This window comes from Rissa tridactyla, chromosome 5 (assembly GCF_028500815.1).
Source record: "Rissa tridactyla isolate bRisTri1 chromosome 5, bRisTri1.patW.cur.20221130, whole genome shotgun sequence".
In the NCBI taxonomy this organism is placed as follows: Eukaryota; Metazoa; Chordata; class Aves; order Charadriiformes; family Laridae; genus Rissa; species Rissa tridactyla.
The window spans coordinates 15,784,923-15,807,532 of NC_071470.1; the positions used below are offsets into that span (position 1 = coordinate 15,784,923).

General features: G+C 42.8%; 1 protein-coding gene across 26 annotated transcripts in view; it reads left to right on the plus strand.

Moving 5' to 3' along the window:
* The window catches only part of APBB2 (amyloid beta precursor protein binding family B member 2), a 192,528-nt gene that overhangs the window by 146,290 nt on the left and 23,628 nt on the right, over nt 1–22,610 (plus strand). Inside the window, exon 1 of one of the 26 annotated variants that reach the window (XM_054202449.1) lies at nt 22,228–22,503. The exons of the other annotated variants lie outside the window; for them this stretch is intronic. The gene's annotated coding sequence lies outside the window, so the exon portion shown is untranslated. Of the gene's footprint in view, nt 1–22,227; nt 22,504–22,610 lie in introns of those variants that run through there. 26 annotated transcript variants of the gene reach the window in all.

Below are 22,610 nucleotides of genomic sequence, written 5' to 3' on the forward strand. Positions count from 1 at the left end.
TTCAAATATTTAAATTTCTTTGGAAAATAAAATCATTCCATTATGTTGTTTATAAAATCACGAGTCACATTTCTCCAGGCTGGCTACGTGCTTCTCCTAAAGACAGAAATGGTCATAGAAACATTGAAGTTGAAAAGGGACATTTAAGAGAAGTGTGCCTTTTGCAATCACGTGGCACCGAGAATGTTGCGAGCTTTTGGTGAAATGTATTTGAGGGTGGGAGACAATAGCAAACTCTCCTAGATGAATATAAGCCCCATCAGTAGGACAAGAGTTGGTGTAAAAGGTTGTGTGTGCGCAGGTCATTGTGTCTGCTCTGACCTACGGGTCTGCTGTGGTATCCCACATTTACTAAAAGCTACATAAAAGGCACAGGAAATACCATCTCTGATCCCACTCCAGCCATTTTTTGAGCCATATCTGGGGACTGAAGATGAATTACAGTTTTGTTGAGACTTCCGCAGAAATTCATGTTTCTGTTAAGGGGGAAAAAAAAAAAGTTATGGAATATGTGGGAGAAGTACACATCCAAGTTGAAAACAAATAAACAAACAAAAGCAATAAAAACCCAACCAAATAAATCCAGTGTTCTCTCTCTTGGTCATAAAAGGTAGAAGCTTCCTCTGCTGTTTTCCTGAAATGAGATTTAGTTTGTGACATTGACAATACAGAGAACATGGCAGAGTAAAGCAGCTAATGTTTTCTCATGTTCCTACTGTCAGAAGTGGGAGTTGGCCTATCTGCGTTGCAAATGAACATTTCCTGTTTCTAGAGAACATGACTTTTCTTGGTTGGTTGCTGTAAATAACAGCAAGAAATAGTTTATTGAAGGTTTAATATATAAACACGCAATCAAAACCAGCCTCAATATTTCATTTGCTGGCACAGCAATGTTCTTAGCCACTTTTATTGGAATCTGGTTTTTTTCATCATAAGAGGTTTGATTTCAGAGCTTTCTTATTTTTAGCCCTTCATAAGAATTTTAATATATGCTTCTGCAGAAATTTTGTGTCCAGTATGACTTTCAGGACTGGAGCCCACTCTTTCTGAAATTTAATTTTATTGACCCATTTAAAAAAATAAGATTGTAAGGAAAGCAGTGTAGCCATTGTTTGTAAGTAAATTCAGACTGCATGTGATGTTAAATAGCAGAAGATCCCAAAGACAAACAGAAAGAAGAAACTCATGACCGAATAGTCAGATGTACAGTGTGTTTTGGGCATAGAGAGGTTCACTACAGGAAACACGCTTTGAAGGGTAGCATAAATGATGTAGCTTTTACTGAAGAAACACTACCACACCAGAAAAAAGCATGTGGTGACAGGAGAACCCATGCTGAGAAAACCATATTGTTGAGGTGGAAATTGCAGTGCATCTGTCTTCACGCACACGTTAGCACGCAGTCCTTGGGCTCATCCTGGTAATAGTACTGGTCCTGAGGTGAGAAACACCAGAGCCATTCACTGACTGCAAAAGCAACTCTCCCTGATATGACTTTGCCATCATCAGAGAAACGTGAGGGGATTGCATTGCTGCTTTTGGTGGATTAATTGTCCAGGAAGTTGATGAAATCCCAGTTTCTGGGATGAAGCCCTTCCAGAAGTTACTTGACGTGAATTTTGTTTATAAGCTACATTTTCTGGTCCAGGACCCTATAATAAAATATATTGTGTTTCTTGTGAAAGGCAGTGTTTCAATTTTAAAATATTGTAGAAATTTATATTTTCATTCTATTTTGAGCTATTTGAACCCCATAACGATCTGCAGGCCCTCCTTTTTAACTCTCTTTTGCTTGTAGTAATTTATTTGGGTAGATTTTGCTTTGGAAGATGAAGAGGTTTTCTAGTAACACCTGACCAGATGATTTTCTAAGCTATGCCGTGATGAAAGATTGATGAAATACAGAGATCTGCTGATGAAAGTTTAATCTGAGGATGTGTCTGCTAACTCACCTCAGGCAGAAACATCTTCAGGGAAGCTGCAGTCACTCTCTCCACACGTTACACTATTATCCTGACCTCTAGAGTTCCTTTTTTTTAACAGTTCTGTGATAAGCAAAGGCTTCATCCTTTTGTTGACTTAGACTGTGTGGCGATTTGCTGTTTTGAAAGGTGGCATCCCTTGTTTTCGATTAATCAGCCAGCAAAATATGTTTGACCTTAAGAAAGGCTGAAACACCTTTGTAAAATCATGAACAAAAGCAGGTTCCCACAAATGGGTAGTTATGCATGTATGTGTGTGTATGTATATGCGTAGACTCTGAACTCCGATGTTTGGTATGTATATATGGGCATTAAAGGAAAATAAACATACTGTATCTGTCCGTCCTTTCGGCAGACTTGGGTTTCTTAGGTGGTATCGTGTGATTTTTAGAAGTAAAAGCCACTGTGCTCTGTACAGTCTTCCTCTCCTGCTGTGCTGAAAACAGAGCCATGACGATTCATTTATATTATTTGTAAATAAGAAAAGTCCTCGCCCTTGCTTAAATAGTTTGATTTCAAGATCAGTAAGGTCATTGGCACCTGGAGGATTTGTGGTATCACAGGTGTATGTCGTGGTTCAGCCCCAGCCGGCAACAAAGACAGTGTATCAGTGAATAATTGCCAGTGCTGTGTTTGCTTCTTAACAAGCCACCCATGACATGTGGGGGTTTTTCTGGGCTTTAAAAACATGTTGGAAAATATTAGTGTAGTGAAGCTATAGAAGAGTTGTTCTTTTCACTTGTGAGCTGCAGGACGTTAATCATTCCTCAGGCTGGGTTTTGTCTCCCCTTCTCAGCTGCTGGTGCGTGGCCTTTGCTTCCTGAGCAGCTCCCTAACAAGGACGAGAGAAAAGGTAATGGCCCATCAATTTTGTAGAAGAGTTTCTGTTAGCACATTTCCCTGAATCCTCCTTTATCTTCATTGCTCTTCCACCAACCCAAAGTGCGCCTCTGCTTTTAAAACCTCTGTGGGACCTTTATTGCCTGAAAGATCATGGTTCCTTCTGTCACGCTGGCCAGGAGAGTTGAGGGTGGGTTCAGGACACAGCTTTGGTGCATCTGAATATGGACCTGGTGGCTGGATGGTGTGGGCACCTGGCATGTTGGACAAAACACGTGGTATGTTGCTTTGTTCATCCACTAGCTTTGTCATCACATAGCCCGGTTTTGTTTCTCTCTCTATTGTGCATTTCCCTGGCGGGCTGAGGGGGGAGTGGGATTGCTCTTGCTTCTTCGGTGGCGGAGAGGCAGATTCTCCAATTCCACAGTTTTCCTGTCTCTGACTAGACAGGGTGGAAGCACTGCGCTCCCTCCTCTGCCCTAATAATGCCCGTTTTGGCAGGTGATGGTGGTGGGGATCTCTTCATCCGTGTGGATGTCCGTTGCCCTGGTTCTTTGAACCACTCCTGGTTTTCTGCTGCCTGGATATCAGGGAATAAAATGAGGCTGAGAATCAAAAGGGGGAGAAAGGCGGAAAGAACAACTGGGCTGAAGAGAGTAGGATGATGCACACGCCAAAGATGAGGATCAAGCTGCCTCAAAAAGGGAGGGCAAACAGATAAATGGGTAGACACCCTAGGTGAGATGGATGTAATCCTGTAATGCTGGAAGAGAAGAAAGTCCTAACAACAAAACAGAAATGACCTGAGCTCCGTTATCTCAAGAGTTGTTAGGGCAAGAGCTGAGAAAACTATTGGGATGATGCGGGTGAGAAAACGGGACAAATCTGTGGAAAATGAGGAAAAAGTGGTGTAAAAGTGATGACTTAGATTCCTCAAAATATCAGGAATTAAAAATAGTATCCTGTCTTGCTGTTTGGACAGCTAAATAAAAATGGCCTGGTTTTAGAGGTGTTTAACACCTGCGCTGTCTGCTGACTTCAGTAGGATCTCCGTATATTCACTGTCTTCAAAAATCCAATGTCTAAATAGAGACTTAGGGACCTTTCTCTAGACATCCAGAATTGGAAGTTTTCACTTGAGCAACAATGCTACAGCAGGTTAAATGGTTTCTTTTTAGTGTCAAGCTAAGAGGGGTAGGGACATGTCTGAGCGAGAACTGGTTTGTTAGAGGGCAGAAAAAAGGGTGAGTGGGGAATGTGGAAGTTGTGCTGCAGGTTGAGTGCCTGTCTCATGGGGTTATGATTCGTATTTCCTAGCTAAAAACTGTGTATATGCAGATATTACCTGCCTTGAGCTCCAGTGCACATCTATCATATGGACATGAGATTTTAGGAGGGTTACCTGGCTTTAATCAGAGAATTAAAAGCTAAGAGAATTAAAGACAATAAATACAAGTTTAGTGTTGTATCTGTAATTTCTCATTCCCCCTTTCAGAGCATGCTGGAGCGTGTCCAGAGAAGGGCAACGAAGCTGGTGAGGGGTCTGGAGCACAAGCCTTATGAGGAGCAGCTGAGGGAGCTGTGGGTGTTCAGCCTGGAGAAAAGGAGGCTGAGGGGAGACCTTATCGCTCTCTACAGCTCCCTGAAAGGAGGGTGTAGCCAGGTGGGGGTTGGTCTCTTCTCCCAAGTAACAGGCGATACGACAAGAGGAAATGGCCTCAAGTTGCACCAGAGGAGGTTTAGATTGGATATTAGGAAAAATTTCTTCACTGAAAGGGTTATTAAGCATTGGAACAGGCTGGTGGAATCGCCATCCCTGGAGGTATTTAAAAGATGGGTAGACGTGGTGCTGAGGGACATGGTTTAGTGGTGGTTTTGTCAGTGTTAGGTTGATGGTTGGACTCGGTGATCTTAAAGATCTTTTCCAACCAAAATGATTCTATAATTCTAAAGTATTTTGCATACAAGCAGTACAACATCAGGCTTCGGTGATGCTATAAGCTACACTTAGCTTATACCTGCATCGTTCCGGGGGGTGCTTACGGTCCTCTGGGTTTGCCTTCCATTTGAGGTGATGATTGACTCTGCTCTGAGAGGGAGTCTTTCTCCAATTTCGTGAGAGAAGCTTATCAAGCTGTATGAGATAATGAATAATAAACTTTCTCTTCTGCACTAAAGAGATGTGGTCAAGAAAAGCAGAAAATAAAATAAATTAAAACTGAGATGGGTTTTGCACCTGCTCTTCTGAAAAGATAACACCCTTCAAAGAACGCATAATTCCAGCTGAACTCTTCAAACTCTGAGACACCATTAATCAATATCGCCTGTTCCCCTCACCGTAACCTTGGAATAAGGACAAAACATATTGTTAGGAATCATGTAAATAGGGCATAGGTGAGGGATTACACTGGAGGAAAAGGATTTTACTGGCTTTTCTCACCCATATTCCTAGCAGTTATTTTAGAGTAATCTTTTCCTTTCTCCTTTTCTCTAAACCAACTGCACCTGAATATCCTTTTCTGTGTGTTTTGATAGCATTTTACCTGCTCACTAAGACACAGTTTAGGTGATTATTTATATAAAACTTCCCATTTATATCCATAAGGCCTGACGTTATTGTTTGCAAGTGCAGCATGTTCTAGGAGGGGATAATGAAACAATACAGCTGTGAAAGGGGAAATCCAGCCAAGCTTACAGAATTAATGTGTTTTCAAACAAATGTAGTTAAATGGGTGCAAAAAGCTGTGTGCGTGCATTCTTACTTTGATTAATGAAACTGGTTTACTCTAGTTTTGGGATTTAACATGAAAGACACGGTAGACTGAAGGCACTGAAATATTAACTTGAAATAAGCACGCAGAGATTTGCACCAATGTATGGTTTTGTATCAATAGTGGCTTCAGCTGTGTTAGGGCAACATCCCTCAGTCCTTTCTGCCTAATGCCACTAATGAGATGAAAAATGGTTACATGTGACAGTGAGGGATTTTTCGATTTTTACAGATCAGGCTTGTGAGCAGCTCAGGTGCTTACAAGCAGTGGATTCGCCCTTTAAGAGCAGCTGAGAAAAAAGGGTATGCCTAGGGAGAATCTTGGCCATGGAGCTATAGATATTTGGTAACCTTTGAAAAGCTTATAATAATGCAGAAACAGCAGCAGAGAAGCACAGTAGCAGTAGGATTAGCACAAGCGTGGAGGAGTCTCACGGAGTAAGGGAATTGGGACAAACACAGAAGAACTGTAAGGATTTCTCTGGGAGAGGGGGACAGGAACAGAGAAGCCCCTGAAGGAGAGCTCAGGGTAGTGCTGTGGCAGTTGCTTGTAAAGAAGTGGGGAAAATGTCAGGAGGCTTCCCTTCTTACTTGGAAAAACAACCAGACAACCATTTGAAATGTGTGACTTGCTCTGCTAGCGGCTTGAGCGTGGCAATGAATGCTTAGTCACCTTAAACAGAACCCTGTTTAAAGTATTTTATTGTAGAATGTCTTTACTATTGGTTTTCAGGAAACAATGGAAAATATTGCATATAATTTTGGATTTGTATCTGGTGTTTCTTTTGGGAGGCAGGCTTTTTAAATAGTAGTTGCAATTGCTCAGCTGTAAAGCTTTCAGTTAAGACAAATGATATGTCTAAGCCTGGACTACAAATAACCACTGCGATGTATTCTGGTTGTCTCAGTTAATAAAAAAGATGGCATGTTGACTGAGTCCCTGGCTTAAAGTCTTTCTACAGATTTGTGCTAGAAAATCTCCACACATTCCTATGATTCCAGCTATTAAACTCAAATGCTTTAGGATCCAACTGGGGTAATCGGAGAACTTCAGTGGCTGTCACACAGGTCCCTCGAGAATAGCCTGAGCCACCTCTGAAAGTGTCTGCAGCTCAGGAGAGCTACCAACTGCCAGTTTGGGGTGGAAATCCCATGCTTTCTTCTGTTATTCTTTTCACTGTATGTTAATCAAGCAGATGCCACATCCAGGCTGAATTCCTGCATTTAACTCTTCTTTAACTCTGTGCCAAGCCAGTGATGCAGAAGGCAGCTGCTCTCCAGCTCCGTAGCTGTGAACAGAAAATATCCCGCTCCCAGCCTCTCCGCAGCCCGCCTTGTTTTCAACACCCAGTTAGAAACTTTGGCCTTAAGTGACAGTCAAAGGCGGTTTAAACTTACCTTATTTACTTCTTCTGGTCTTGCACTTGGGTGATACACAAGGCTATGCTAACAAAAAATAGCATCCTCTTTCCCAAACCAGTCAGAGATAATTGAAGGCACCTGTGTTTAACCCCCTTCATCTTCGGCAGCACTGAGGTTAGACTCTTAGTTACACATCTCTCGGATGATACGTCAACAGCAGGGACTGTGCATAGTGGGAGCCACCAATGGAATAAGTTTTCACAAGAGAATTAGACTTTGACTGCCTTATGAAGGCTGTCAAATAATACCAAATCAGTAACGCTTTTCTTAAAAAAAACAAAAACAAAAGAAACTTTACTATATTCTTTTGTTCTCATCTCAAGACCTTGTCTAGTCTAAGGTCTCTGTAGCAGGTGAGAGAAAACCAAACTAGTCTGCTAGCGATTTCCCTTTGCCAGTCTAATATATATATTGAAGCTGTTCCGTTACTAATAAGGTGAGCATATGAAAAACCTTCTGAGGAGAAAAGCCACAGAGAGCATAGACCACTGAAGAGAAGAGCAGCGTTTTAAGAAAAAAATTGTGCTAAGAATACTTAGAAGTGCCATGCTGGCTGAGATGTTTAGTACAGCTCTTTGTTACTTTGATTATAGTATGTTTGTATGAGGAGTAACAGATTTTCTCTGGTTTGGTGGCTTACTTGAAAAGGTCTTTTGCAAGACATGTATTTACTATACTTAGTGTTTTCTGTCGTAGGCGAAAATTTGATTTCCTAAAAATTGTTACTGTACCAGGCAAATAATTTCTGAAAAAGTAATCCAGAGGAGAAAACTTACCGTACAGGGGAAGGGGTTTCATTCAATTATCTCCGTGTTATGCTATTTAATGAAACGTGGGGCATTCACAACTTTCTAATATAGCAAGTCAAAAAGCAAAAGTGCACCCAGAAAATGACCCGTCTCTAGTTCTTCTTCCTGTCCAGTTTATGCCCATACTGTACCAGTGGGTTAGAGAGGTAGGATGTTTCTATATGTGCCTTTACTGTGTAAATATTTATATCCACCTACATAAAACATACTTCTCATGTTTGCATCAGTGTTATACTCCTGATATCAAGGGAACTTTTGACATGCCTGTGTATTTGTAGACCACTGAAGGTGGTCTTCTGGAATTTGCTATGTGCTATAGTAAAATAAGGTGCCAGTTTTGTCACAGTCATGTGTGTCTCTCTAAGTCACAGTCACAAATAATAATTTGGAATGTGCCTCTAAAATATAAGAGGATGCTCTTGCTATGAACTTGCCACATTTAAATAATTGAAATGGTATCTGCCTTGGGATGCTTCCCCATGTTTCCTACTAGCTGATTGCAATTCAAATATTGATGTGTGATACATCTTTATGTAAATCGTAGCATATACTGTCTTATCCATTACATGTATTTAGAAAGCATTTTCACTTCAGGCTTTTAATTCTGAGGATGGTATTTTGGCTTGATTCCTAACATTGGCTCCGCCAGGGAAAAGGGCCTTTGTTTGTCAGTGGGATTCAGCACAATTTGCCTTCGGGCAGTGGAGGTAGATTGCCTACTAAAGTCTCTTTGATACGTGCAGATTGATTAGCAGAAACTTGAACACTAATTTGAGCAAACTAAAAGATATATTTTTTTCAACAGATAATTCAAGTGTCTTAAACATTTAAGGTTTTTTTAGTGGGTTGTTTTTGTATTTAGAAACATCTTTATTTTTGTGAGAAGAAATTTGTGTTTAATGACATTGAAAAATCCATGTGCATTATATCTCTTCTGGTGATGGTCTCCTTCACAAAAATGCTGTTCATCTTAATGCCATAAAAATAATTTCAATTTATAATTTGAACGATGCATTAAACATAGAACTTAATTTTCTCTAGAATTTAAATATTTTACTGCTTGAAGTTCCCCTCTCCCCACCTTGATTACTTTCAAAGCTGGCTGGACGTACGCTTTTGTGCACCCTGAGCCTGACCAAATTCCCCTTATAATTGCTGGGAATTTTTTTATTAACTTCATGTTGGGTTAGTCCATGAACTTAGAGATGCGGACCTGGAAAACCTGGATACTGCTTGGCAAAATCAGTGTAATACTTCTGGGAGTGGCAGGATGGTTTAAGTGTTCTTAGCAGGGTTAGGGTGGTTCTCGTAGAGAACGAAATAGCAGGTGGAAAAGTAAGGAGCCTGCTATGAATTTTAGAACAGTGTGGAAGGGTTTGAGGTCTGCAGGGGCAGGCAAGGTGGCTGGCTTCAGTATTTGACCTGGTATCCTGCTGATCTTATGTTTAACAACGATGAAGTAAATTAATTTTTCTTTTTCAGAAAAGCACCTGTGAAAGTGAGCTTGGCTGTGCCCTGGGGTACCTGACATGTGGCAGTGCTTGGGATGATGCTGAGTTTGCCATGAAGACACAGAAAGAGGAGCTGTAGATTACTTACAGAACAATTTTTCAGTAGCTCAGACTGGAAAGGTTCACCTGGGTCCTCATGGCCTGTGCTCTGTGATTGCAGACACAATCTCATAGTCGTTAAGGTCCTTCTTTTGGCAAGCTGACAGCAGGTCTAGTTCACTTTGCTAAGGGATTTATTGAATTGCTTTTGCTTTGTAGCTATCTTCAGTCTTTCTTCATTCATTAAGAACTTTATTATCTCTCTGTGCCTTTTGGGGGTGTTTAAAGAATCTAAAGAAACTTTACATGTATATCCCCAACAATGTACATATACATTTAAGATAAAAAGTAGCCAAACCCACAAGAAAACTGATGCACTAAGGAAGTGGGGGGTTTTGTTTGTTTGTTTTTAATCTTTGCAGGGTACACACACACACACGAGTGTATTTTATTAAGAAAATTGCTTTTCAGCTCTGCTTTTGCTCAGCTACCGTCAGGAACATAATGAGATGAATTAGACAAAGCAAACTGAGCAATTGCTCGTGCCCTCTATTCATTTATGAAGTACATATGTGGCTTCAAGGGCCTTAGTGTAAAACACAAACAAAGCCCTTCTGGGAGATTGCCAACCCAGGCATTCAGAAATGGTATTCAGTCTGTCACTTTTGAGCCTTTTGGATTCAAGGTAATATTTCAAACTTTCCTCATCCATCCATGGATGTTGGAAACTTGGTTTGTGCTGTGTTATGGAGATAGTCATATCCCTGCCTGAATCCAGGATTTAAACGTTACAAAGTGTTTCCTCACTTGCCCCTCCCCTTCTCCCCCCTCTTTGTGAAAATAATAGGAAATTTCAGATAAATTACAAGATTGCACACTGCTCAATAATTTGTGACAAAAGCAGATGATCACAACAATGGGGTGGGAGGTTTTAAGCTTTTAGGTTGTTAAAGATTAAACAAAATTATTGTCGTGCTCTGAGTTTTTAAAAAAAAGGACGAATTTTTTTCTCTTAAAAACATCAAAATGTTTTGCTTCGAGATAGGATGGGTGCCTCAGAATAGCAAAAGGCACATCAAGTTTGGAAACATTTGCTCCTCTTCCTGTAGGGCAGAAGTGGAGCTTTGAATGGTGCGGGAGCTGGGATATAAACCTGCTTCTGCTTTTATCTCAAGTGTAGGACAAGTCTACTGGTCTACAGGCGTGAGCCAGCGGAGTGAGTGCAGCTGCTAGGGCGAACTACCTCCCCACCTTCAAAAATTACACCCTTGGCCTCACACCATGAATTTGTCACTATAGTATCACTTTCCTTATGTTCAAACTGAAATAAAACTGCAACCTGAATCCTGGTGCCTTACTCATAAACTCATTTTCCTTTTTTGCTCAAAATTTTCTGCATGGGAAACCCTTGGATCCAGTCCCTGCACGTGCACAGGGTGGGTAGGAAGATCTGAGCCGCTGATCGTGGTTTTGTTTCTTTAGTTCAGCCGCGGCTCTGCTGGTATTACCAGGGCTGCGTGTGATGGGTTACTCTGTATCTTGCTCTAAGGTAAATAGCTTCTGGCCGTGCAATAGGAGTATTTGATCAATTTGGGGATACTGTGGTCCCACCTCTGTGTCTAGAGTGTAAGCTAATTTCTTTCACTTGGATGCCCTGCTGTTCACTGGCAGTTTAACCAGAGAGTTGGGCGCATCGTCATTGCCAAGTGCAATGGAGATCATTGTGCATTACCAAGTGCATGGAGATCAGCCCAGATTCTTTATGGTGCTAAATATCCACTCCCTGACTATGAGCTTGGCTGAACCTTATCTCCAGCGAGGAGCACAGCAGCTTGGGGGAAGGAACCCAGCTGGGGTCCCGTGAGAGGGCAGCACATGATAGCTGGGAGAGGCCGAACAACACATGTTATATTTATATACCAGGCGTGCCCCAAAACACTGCCGATGCCTTGAATTCAGCATTTTTGGCAGTGCAGGAGTTGAATTTGTTGGATCTTCATCAGCTGAGAGCTCTCCTGGGCGGTTTTCACTGCAGCCAGACAGGGCTGACTGCTTGTCGTGTTTTTGTCGGTGTGAATTTGACCCATTACCTGCTGCAAGCTCATTTCTTTTGCAGCCTGTAGGTAAAGTGCAGTAAAACGATCCCTCCTGCCGAGTGATTTGGCTGAAGCTCAGAGCGCTGGCTGGCAGCGGGAAATGGGACTCAGTGCAGTGTTTGCGCTGGAATTTTTTTCCCATGGTTTATGGTAGCAGTTGTTGCTGGGGAGGGACCGTCAGCCAAACTCGGCAGCTGATGCCAAGTGCTGCAACTTCCATGACTTGTCTCAAAACTTGCATTACTGATGATAATTCTTTAAAACCCAGCTCGTGAAAGAAGACTTTTATATTGTTTTCGCCTTTCATTTTCAGAATACATCTATTGGCAAAGTAAGTGCTAAGCAATCGGAAGTCGGACACCACCACCTCCCACAGCCTATATATAAAATTATAAATTAATGTTTAAAGTTAGTCACCTCATCTTTTTTTTATGGTATTGGGGTTGCTAAAGCTAAGTTTTGCCAGAACAACAAACACGAGAGGCACAGCTGTAGTTATTAAGCAAGTTGCACGTGCACAAACAGGAGGGCATTGGGCCCAAATTGTTTTTTCATTTTCAGAAACTACCTGCTGGCCAAGCCCAACTAGAAGCGGTAAACTCGGAGCAGAGAGCGTGGGGCAAGGGAAAAGAAAACTGAAATGCTGATACCAGGGCAAGTTATTTCTCAACACCAGAGCCAGCATGTTTGTATCTAGCCATGTTGTTACTGAAAGTATTATATGTAAGTATTATATGTATCACTTACCAAAATATCAAAACCAACACAGGATTAGAATTCAGTCCCAGTTCATTTACTAGATAGCCAGCTAAAAACTCGAAGACTGGGATGTAGTTTTAATTCTACTTATTTCTATGGGTTTCCCAGGTTCTGCTGAATCTCTTTTCTTGTACTGAAAAGAGGTTCAGGGAAGAGTGGTTCTCTCCCACAAACTGTTCCAGCATATTAAAATGGCAAAGTTTGGCTTCTCTCCTTAGAAGCCTTTTAAGTCGGAGTCTGACATTGTTCTCACGAGTGCTGTCGTTTGGCCAGCTGGAAAACTACCATATCCTGTTGTATGCTACTTGCCGAGAGTGAAAAAGGAGAATGGCAATGGAGAGGGCAGTTGTCATAGTTATCAAATTAATTCTGTCTTCATTTGCAAGTTTAAACAAATTATGTCGAATGCGTATGGGAACTTGGATTAAAAATGTAGCACATGTATATCTTACACCATTTAACCGGTTTCAGGCGCCGTTTCACTTGTCCACAAAAATGGACAAGTGAGTTCCCACTTGTGAACTCACCCACAAGTGAGTTCCACACTTGTGTCAAGACTTCCAAGAATTTATTTGTTTGCTTCAGTGCAAAAATTATTATCTGGCCTGGAATTCTTCTTAGCGTTGGGCATCCAGAACATCCAAGAAAGGAGTTGTTGGATCTATTTCTTCTTAGGCAGCATCAACAGATTTGTTTATTAAATTCCAACCTGTTACTCCCGTGGAAATCAGCGGAAAGCTTTCGGGATGGCACAGGTTGTCTCTTGAGCATAACTGGTCCTGCCAAACCTTGTTTGCGATAGGCAGGAGGGAAGGAAGGAAGGAACCTCACTAGACTCGCAGGGTATATTTAGGCTGTGAACAAACATCCTGCTCCCAACGCGTCTGTGCGGCTGGAAGAAGTGACTGACAGAAAACTGTCCTTAGCTGCTTTTCATCCTCTCAGGTCTGCTGGTGGACAATAACCGTGGTCATGTTCTCTGCCCTGCTTTCACTCTGATTGAGCTCAGCTGGTTTAAAGAGGCTGGGTGATGGGCGCTTGCCATGTTGGCTGGTTTTCCTTGAGGAGGGCAGGGTGTGATCCCACGAGCAGCTCTGCCAGCTCGTTTGAAGGAGCGAGTCCCTGGGATGGAGAAAAGTGACATGCAGGGTGGTGGCCCATGTCCTCGCCCCATTGCGGTTATTCCTCGGTCGGTGTTTGCCTCCTCCCAGTCCTCCCCTGCATCCAGGAGGAGCGATGTGCCATGCCACGGGTAGCTGTGAATGCCAAACGCCCCAGGATGGGGTTTAAGCCCCACCACGTTTTGAGTGTGGTCCCTGGGGAAACGTCTCTTTATTGCTGGTTGAGCACATTTGATGGGGAGTTTTGCCGAATAAAAACTGGAGCTCCAGGAACGTTGTTTTCACTGTCACCTTTAGAGGAAGCAACACCTCTAAATTCGATTTACTGTTATTGCGTGTGTCAGTTCTGGAAAATCAGATTATTTGGTGTGTTTGTTTTTACAGCTCAAGGATAAATCTCACTTCTGGCATAAGCAGGTGTAATTTCATTGAAGTAAATGCAGTTGTACTTCTGTCTGAATTTTTGGATTTGGCCGTAAATCTTTGCTGCCTTTTAAAGAGACTTTTGTTCTCTGTTGCATTCTGTTCGGAGTCAGGCTGTGAAAGCTTTGCACTGGTTTTGGAAAATTGGGAGGGGAAACACTCCCCACATGCTTCAGCTTTCCCCAAAAGATTGCTTCTGTCACAGCAGATTAATCCTGGAAGTTTACGGGCTAGAAACACAATGCGTGGTGGTGAAGATTTGTTTAAAGGGGGAGGAGAGGGGCCTCCTCTTCTGCGGGTCAGAGCTGGGGGAGCAGGTAAATGGGAAAAGCGATGGGAAGGGAGGAGGAGACCCACCCCTGATGGAGCAGTGCCTTCCAGGGAGCAGCACCCACTGTCTCACAGCTGGAGCCGGCAAACACAAGCGTGCACAGTCCGTGAGGAGAGTGGGAAGCTGACATGATGTGCTTCAACTCGATGCAAAATGAATGAGCTGCTGTTCTCGGGGGTATTCGGCCCCCGTCATTGAAGTACAAGTTACATGGCTGCAGCAAGTGCACTTTGCATCCTCTGGTGCCTAGATACACGCTAACGGAGACGGGGACCAGGCGGAGCGTTGAGTTGGGTGTTTGTGTATGACGTGCTTGGCATTAAATTCCTGTTTGCTGCAACAAAAAGGTAGGAAACTTCAAAAGTGACAAGAAAAAAACCTCAGCCCCCCTGCAGACAGCAGTCTCATGTTAGGAGTAGCCTTTGTCTCGAGTTGTATTTTCAAAGCTATGGTCCATTAGTCTAAAGCTTCTGTGTGGATGCCTGCAAGGCAAATTACAGCTCCTAGTGTGACAAAGGCAAGTCAGATTTCTTTTCTCCAAGAGCTGACACTTAACAACCTTCAGGAGAGCACTGTAGCAGAAATGCTGGACTGTCTGCTGGGCGGTGAGTATTTGATGCTGTTCTCCCTCTCCTTTATCCCTTCAGATGTTGCTCATTTGAGCAGTAAGCTAACTAATGGGTCCTGATGATTAATGGGTTTGGGGGGTCTGTGTTCAGCTCAGAATTACATGTTCCTAAACTGGCTGCAGTTACTGGCTGCCTATTCACCAGCCTGATTCTGTAGAGGACGATCATAATTTGCTTTTACTGGTAATGCTGTGTTAATGGATAAAAAGCTGTTGTAGTTAAGAACAGCAGAAACCTCTTTTACTGAAGAGGAAAAACTTCCCTGTGTTTCCCCCCAAACATACAGCACCTGTATAATTATTTATGTGTAATGCCCAGCTAACTTCAACCTAGCCAGTTCTTCTTTCAGCCCATAATTGACAATGGAGATTATGCAATTTGAAATCTTCGTAGAGCTCCAAAAGAAGTAAACACATTTAAAGGTAGAAGTATTACACTGGAGGGGATACATGCATGTAAAAATAGATTTAGTTGAAATGGTTAATGGCTCTTTTGACAGAAGAGGAAACTTCATGATTTAAATGTAATATATTGCCTTGAGATCTCTGTGCGTGCGTAATCCTATCTGTATTCATAAAGAATTTGCAGCAGGAGAAATTTCATTGATTTGTTAATTGATATATAGCTTTGAATCCTCATTACGCTGGGTGCAGAGAGGAGGGAAGAGAGACGAGCTTTATCTTTTTCTTTAAACTCAGCAGCTTCTCTCTTAAATTAGGTTGGTTGCATGTTGTGGAACCTCATTGCTCTCCCTGTTCTGTGCAGTAATTTTTGCCTTTTTAAAAGATAGCAAACATTGCTGAGTCTTGATCTCTATCAGGGAAATATATGAAGTGTTTCATCTCCTAAAACTATGGCTTTAATTATGCTTTTGTAGCTGTTGCCTTGCAGTTAATGTAACTATAACAACTTGTGAGAGAGAAAAAGGATATTATTTAGCCCTGGAGCATTTCTCAGTAAAAATTGACTTACTTATTTTCATAAGGAGTTAAAAGAGAGAAAGACAGTGGGGTTTTATTATGTAATACCAGTTAGAATTTTTATTTTTTTTAAAAAAAGTACAGGTTAGTTTTCCCTTCTACAGCAGTGGATGTCTATAAATAAACTAATCCAATCTACGTAGATATTTTGAACACTGATCAGTTGGAATACAGATGAGGATCAAACTGTGTGAATTAGTATTTTAGATAATTAAGGCATATATTGATGGGCCATGGTGTTTCTTGTATTGCAGTCTGTTGGGTATCCTGTTGGAGTTCCCTGTCTTTTGTGACATGAAGTAAAACTCTTGTTACTGGGGAAAAAGTTCTGATCTAATTGATATTAGAGTGCTAGTATTGATTCGAATGCTCTGTATAGTTTTAATTTGTGTTAGAATGCAGACTTTTTGCTTCATTGTAGTTTGTGATCGTCTGAGATGACCTTATTGTCTGGGTAAAGTTAATCCAGGTCAAAACTTGAAATCTAAGAATTCTAAAACAGGGACCATCAAGTCAGTCAGAAGTGGTAAATTTCATTTCCTCTTATTAGAAAATAACTGGTGTGTCCCTGAATTTGGTTTGGTATCTGCTAAAGAAAACGATATCCTTTTGTTGTTGTTGTCGTTATATTTTGATGTGACATTAAAGCCTTCTCTATACGTTTTAAGACGTTTCTAAATTGGAAATATCTTTATGGCTGAATTTAGTAATTCTTAAAAAAGTTAAAACAGAAAAATCTTGTATCCAACTGATCCATCTAAAATGGTGGTCTAGTGATTTGGGGAAAAAGTGGCCTGCTGTTCGAAGTTCTTTTCATGCATCCAGAAATGTGTTTGTTTTCCCTAACAAGCCGAACATAACATTTTCTAAGGAGAGGGAAATGGTCTGCAGTGGGTTATGAGAGATGCCCCGGCTCACATCAGGAGAGGAGGTGCCTGGGGTGACCATGTGCTTCAGGGAGCTGTAACTGCACCCACTCTTTCATCTCGCATCTTCAGTCACGGTCATTTAGTGCATGGAGATGAGGAAAACCCTGAAGAAATGGTAGAGTGACCTGAGGTTGCTTATTTATGGAGAGGACTTGAGGAATAACAAGGAACCAGCTTGCCTGTCAGATATCGATGTGATGTCTAGCACCCAGACTACCAGTGGGACTTACTGATTCAGACCCTCTGGTCTGAAGAGCCCAATTTAGTCTTTACAAAATCTAGATCCATACAATGTGTCAGGCTCCCTCATATTTTCTTTTTGTTTTAAAAATAGAATCTGACTAGGTTATAGTAGTCTTCATAATATATGATCAGCAACAGGAGGCTAGATCAAGCCATCAATTTTTAAGCAGAAATCTACTTTGCTACCAGTGGAGAATTGCTTAAAAATTGATGGCACAATCTGGCCCACCATGAACAGGGGATTTCTGCAGAAAGCGTTAGTTGTACTTCTACTCAGTCTCCATCCTGGGGATGGCAGCGTCCCAGAAACTCAAGGCCAGTCTGCTGGAATAGTTTGATACTTGGAAGACAAAAGGTTTAAGAACTATGTAAAAAAAAAAAAAAAAGGCGGGGGGGGTTAAAAAGCTACGAAACTCATAGAAAAATTTTAAACCACAGCTATTTTCCTTTCAGTGAAAGTAACTATATTTCTCTAATGGCATACACAAGTGAAAGACATAATCATTCTTTAAGCAACAGACAAACTTCCAAATGCACAGAAATGAAGGTTGTTTACTTTATTTGTGCATGTTATGTAGTTGAGGTGTAAATACATTTTACATAAACAGTTTGCTGCATTAAGTGCTACTAGACTTTGTAATTACAAATTAGAAAACCAGAGTAGGGCCTCTTCCGTGCCTCAGAGGATATGCCTGGGCAAGTACTTAAAACTGCAAATACAGACAAAAGGCTCGTGCCATGCATCATTATTTTTAATTAAGTAAAATGTGTTTTACTCCACTAAAACTCTACACTAATTGACAGCAAAGACAAGTCAGCTGGTCATTATCTCTTAGGAAGAAAGATGGTCAGGGCTGCTGCTGCTGCTGGGTGTAGTCCCACATGAAAACGCGTAAGGACTGCAGAGGTTGGAGGGCAACCTCTGTACTCACTCAGGGTGTAGGTGACACATGGCAGCCGTATTTTTTCTGATCTGCTCAAAAAAGACAACTGGGGAAGTTGCAGTCAGCCAGACTCCGGGGGAAGCTCCAGGAATGAAGGTGTGTGAAGTGTTAACCTCTTCACCCTGTTCACTGAATGCATCAGTCACAGAAATGGTTGGGCTGTAGACTTAAATTAACTCTGCCAGGTACAGGGGAGTATATTCCTAACACTTTTCTCAGGCTCACGTGCAGTGTGGTGCTCCACTAAAACATTAGCCGAACGTGGGGGCATCATCTTCATCCTTAAATACCTTATTGGAGATGCCTACAAGAACAAAACCTGTTGGGTTTGTTGGTGTGGTTTGCTCTCCGTCACATTGTAGTCTTACCACGGCCCTTGTTGAAGACACAACAGTAGCAATCGTGGAGTATTTGGAGTCCAGGATGTCTGTCCCCATCACAGGGATGGATGGGTGCGTGGGGACCTGAGCCGCTGGGGCTCTCGGGCATGTCATTTCACCCCTGCCAGCCTTCCTCTGCCCACCACTGAGATGGGCCCATAGACTGGTCGTCTGTGTAAGCACAGCATCACCATGTCCATCTGCACGGCATGTCTCTGTCCTGGGGGTTGAGGGGTTTCTGTTACAGAGTCACAGGGAAAAAGTTACCCTGGAAAGGACCGCAGCAGGTCACCTAGACGAGCCTCCTGCCCAAAGCCAGGCAGAGTTCAGGATTATTATTTTTAAAAACCTCCAAGAACAGAGATTGTGCGGCCTCTCAGGGTATCTCTCTGGGCTTACCCGCTCTCTTGGCAAAGAAACTTGGGTTTGTTCTATTGTTTTTAAACCTTCCCATGAATGAGTGGGAGACACTAATTAGATCCTTGCCCCATTACCTCATCCCCAGGCTAAATAAGCCCACCTTGTCTCCAAGCTAAACAAGCCCGCCTCCAAGCTAAACAAGTGTGGTTCTTGCAGCTCTGGTGGCCCTCAGCTGGACTCATGCCAGTTTGTCAGTCCCTCCTGTGTATTGGTGTGCCCAAACCTAGATGCAGAAGCCCAGATATGGCCTCACAAGTGCCAAATGGAGTGTGTTTTGAGGGGTACAAAGGTTTTGCTCGTCAATGTATTCACCTCCCAGTGAAACCTCCATTGTCCTCCAGCTTGTGGGGTGTATATCAACGATCAGCCTCCAGGGTGCAACTTGCATCAGACACTGATCTGCAGAACCCAGGGCTGGAAGGCGAAATTGTCTTCTACTCAAGCACAGTCACAGATCTCTCCCCCAGGATGGTGTCCCATCAATAATACCGTTCTCCACAACTATCTTGCCTCTGCTGTGTCCCTGGGCTGGGTACGACCCTCTGTGAGAGGAGTGGGGAGGAAAGGGGGTGATCAGGGAGGCAGGCACCCTGCAATACCGTAATGCCCTGCCTTCAAAGGCACTAGTTGGAAAACAGTCTGGAGTAAATGGGCCTGGCAGAAGTGGTGGGGAGGAGAAGACTATCATCCCCTCCCCGGGGAGGCAGCGTCCCATCGGGGCTGGCTTTGGAGGTGGGGCTTCTTTTTCATGCCTCTGCAGGCTGGAAGGTCGCGGGCTGTTTTCCTCGGAGGTCTTGGCCTTTTCCCCTCAGAAATGAATCCGAAATCCTGCGTAGCAGCCCTGACACAGTTTCTAGGTATCGTCTTCCCACGTTATTGGCAGGCTCTGGCTTGACCCCTTTTAGTTCAGTCAGCTTGGAAAAAGGATATGTAGAGCACCATACCGAAGCTCTCACACAGCTGCTCTTGCAGCATTTCTGGCACTTAGAGCCATCAACAAAATCTGCCATTTGAACTGACATAACTGTTTTTTAGCCTTGGGGTGATTAATACACTTACTTATTCATTTTAAGTTTGAAGGTAAATCATTTGACCATGTTTGAGCTACCAGAATGTGAAGGGAATACAGGCAAATAGTCTTTTGTGTGAAATTAATTCATAAATTGCAAGACACCCTATGAGGAGATACTGGGTTAATTAGAAAGCTGTAATTAACTCGTTAGAAGCAGGATACAGCCCGCCTTGATCCACATGCATGCCGTGGTGCGGGAGTCCCTCAGCCTGAGCCCAGCTCGTTCCTCGCTGCCCGGGGAAGTCCAGCAGCCCAACTGCTTCAGTTTTGTCTCACCTTCCTGAATTTCCTCCAGTGCTTTTTATTTTGTCTGTGCCGGCAGCTGCAATGCTGATTGTTCTGTACAATTATATCTTGCATAACAATACGGGAATTAACAGATCTCCCTTTAAGAGTTTGCACCAGCAGGTCATGTCTTGCCTCTAATTGTACTGTGTTCAAATACTGCTAGATCCAAGACATTTCTTTTCCTTTTTTTTTTTTTCCCCCCTCCTTAGTACGTTGTATCTAAATTGCTGGAAGATTTTTCCAATGTAAAGCTTTTTCTGAGAGATAATCTCTGTCCACTTCATATAAAGCCAGTGATTAATGCACTGAAATTATATATATTTTCCTTCTCATACTACTTAGAAACATTGACTGTATTTTATGGGAAAGTGAAAGTGATACTACTTTTTCAATTCCGGTTTTCAAGTTGGCGCTGAAGTATGGTATCAAGGGCTGTTTAGCTTGAAGAACTTACAATATTTGCAATACCGAGGTTGAATTTTAACCACTTAATTTAAACAATGTTAGCAATAGCCATGGTGAAGTCCTTCCTGATCCTGCAAAGCTTGGTAGAAAGCCCATGTAGCTGAACCAAGGGAATGAGAGGGGTTTTGTTTGGAGAGATCAACACGGGTCACCACTGGATATTGAAAGGGGAAACTCACAGTTCACTACATGGAATCAAGTGGAGCAAAGCCCCATGTTTCTTCTTTATGATGAGGCGAAGTCTCACACTTCCATTGTAAAATTTCTGGGAACGTCTATTACATTTGTGAATGTGGATCTTCTTTCCAACTTTGCTGCTTTCATAGAATCATATAATAGCCCAGGTTGGAAGGAATATCGGAAGACCATCTGATCTAGCCTTTCACGGGAAGGGGAGCCTAGATGAGATTGTCTATCCCCCTGTCCAGTCACATCTTGAAAACCTCCTATGATGGGGACTATACCAATGTCCCTGGAGAGGTCGTTCTGGTGAATGCTTGTTCTTCACAAGGAGCCACGTGGAGATTACAAGGGGCAATGGGTACAAGTTATACCAGGTACAAGTTTCATCTTGACATAAGAAAGAAATGAAACCTCTAGCTATGTACATATGCATCCCTACGTGACTTACACTCCTGTGTTGGACAGATCCATTAGCTAACCATGTGCACATTTAGTGAAAACCTGGCTTAGAAAGCCTGTGTTTATCCCAGAAGTTGTTCACAGAAAGAGTGGTCAGACACTGGAATAGGCAGCCCAGGGAGGTGGTGGAGTCACCATCCCTGAATGTGTTTGAGTCGTTTAGCTGTGGTGTTGGGGGATATGGTGTAGGGGAGAACTTTGTAGAGTGGGGTTGGTGGCTGGACTTGATGTTCCCAAGGGTCTTTTCCAACCTGAATGATTCTATGATTTCTAAGCAACAGATCAATCCCTGCAAGCTTGCTAAAGCTCTGTCTTTAATCCTGCCCTTATTGCTTGAGATGGGATAATTTTTCCACTCCATTACTATTTTCTCAGAGCAAATTACAAACTCGGACGATGTAGGGTCGCACATTTTTGTGCACAGGGCATGAACCTTGCTCGGATGCTCCCTGGAGATGAGCCCTTCTCCAAAGAGGGGAGTTGTGACATGCACGCAGGAGGCAGGGGCGGGAGAGCAGGACTAAGCAGCTCTTTTCTGGAGAATGGTAATTATCCCTGTAGAGACACATAAAGTGGTGTCCTAGCAAGCAGGCAGCTGCAGTGGGTGCTGGGGGCCTGCAGCGAGCCCTCCCCGGGGCTCAGGGAGGGAACTGGGCCAGCTCTGCGGGAAGGGGGAGAAGGGCAGCCCTCAGACAGCCCAGCTTGTGCCTCTACTTGACCACCTTCGCCTTTGGGAAAGAGGTGTTGGTACCAAGAGTTTAGTGGTTGCTGAAGTGCTTCAGAGACGAAGGCGTGTAGTGATTTTATACGTCCTGGCTTCAGCTCGCGTGAGGTCGTTACTTCTTCAGGGCACAACTGTCAGAGGAGCCCAAGTGACCTTGGGGCGTGAGCTTTTGGAAGAGGCATTAAAAAAAACCCCTCACGACGCTCTTTCTGCTCTTTCAGTTTAAACAATGTAAAGTTTTCACAGCCTGAGGAATTATTCTTGTTTGCCACTGTCTGCTTTAAATACCGTTATTCTGAACAAAGGAAGGTTCGTGCACTTTGTATGTCTATTTATGCTTTCTGCATACTACTTCCCGGACTTGTGTGTGGTATTTTAAGGTTGATTACCTCCCAGTGTTGATATGTCTGTGCTGCCTCTCTAAATTCAGCTGATGCCTGTTGGCTTCATCGCATGTTTCCAAAAATACAAACTTCAGAGCAACAGGATTCAGCCAAAATAAGTGTCAAAAGGAAATAGTGGCAGTACGCTGAGATAACGCTGCGCTACAAACAAACATCAAATGTTATATGTACAGCACTTTTTTCGGCTACCCTGTCTCATCGTATGCTGGAGCTCTGTCTGCGCGAGTGCTTTCTAACTTGCTCTTTCTGTTTCTTCATGCTTCCCTGGATTCAGAGAGAGGTAAATGATTTTCGTTTTTCCATTATTCTCTGTGTTTATCCTTCCAGCATGCACCAAATAATGCTTGTATCAGTTTGCTTGTATCAGTGAACAGAAACTAAACGTCA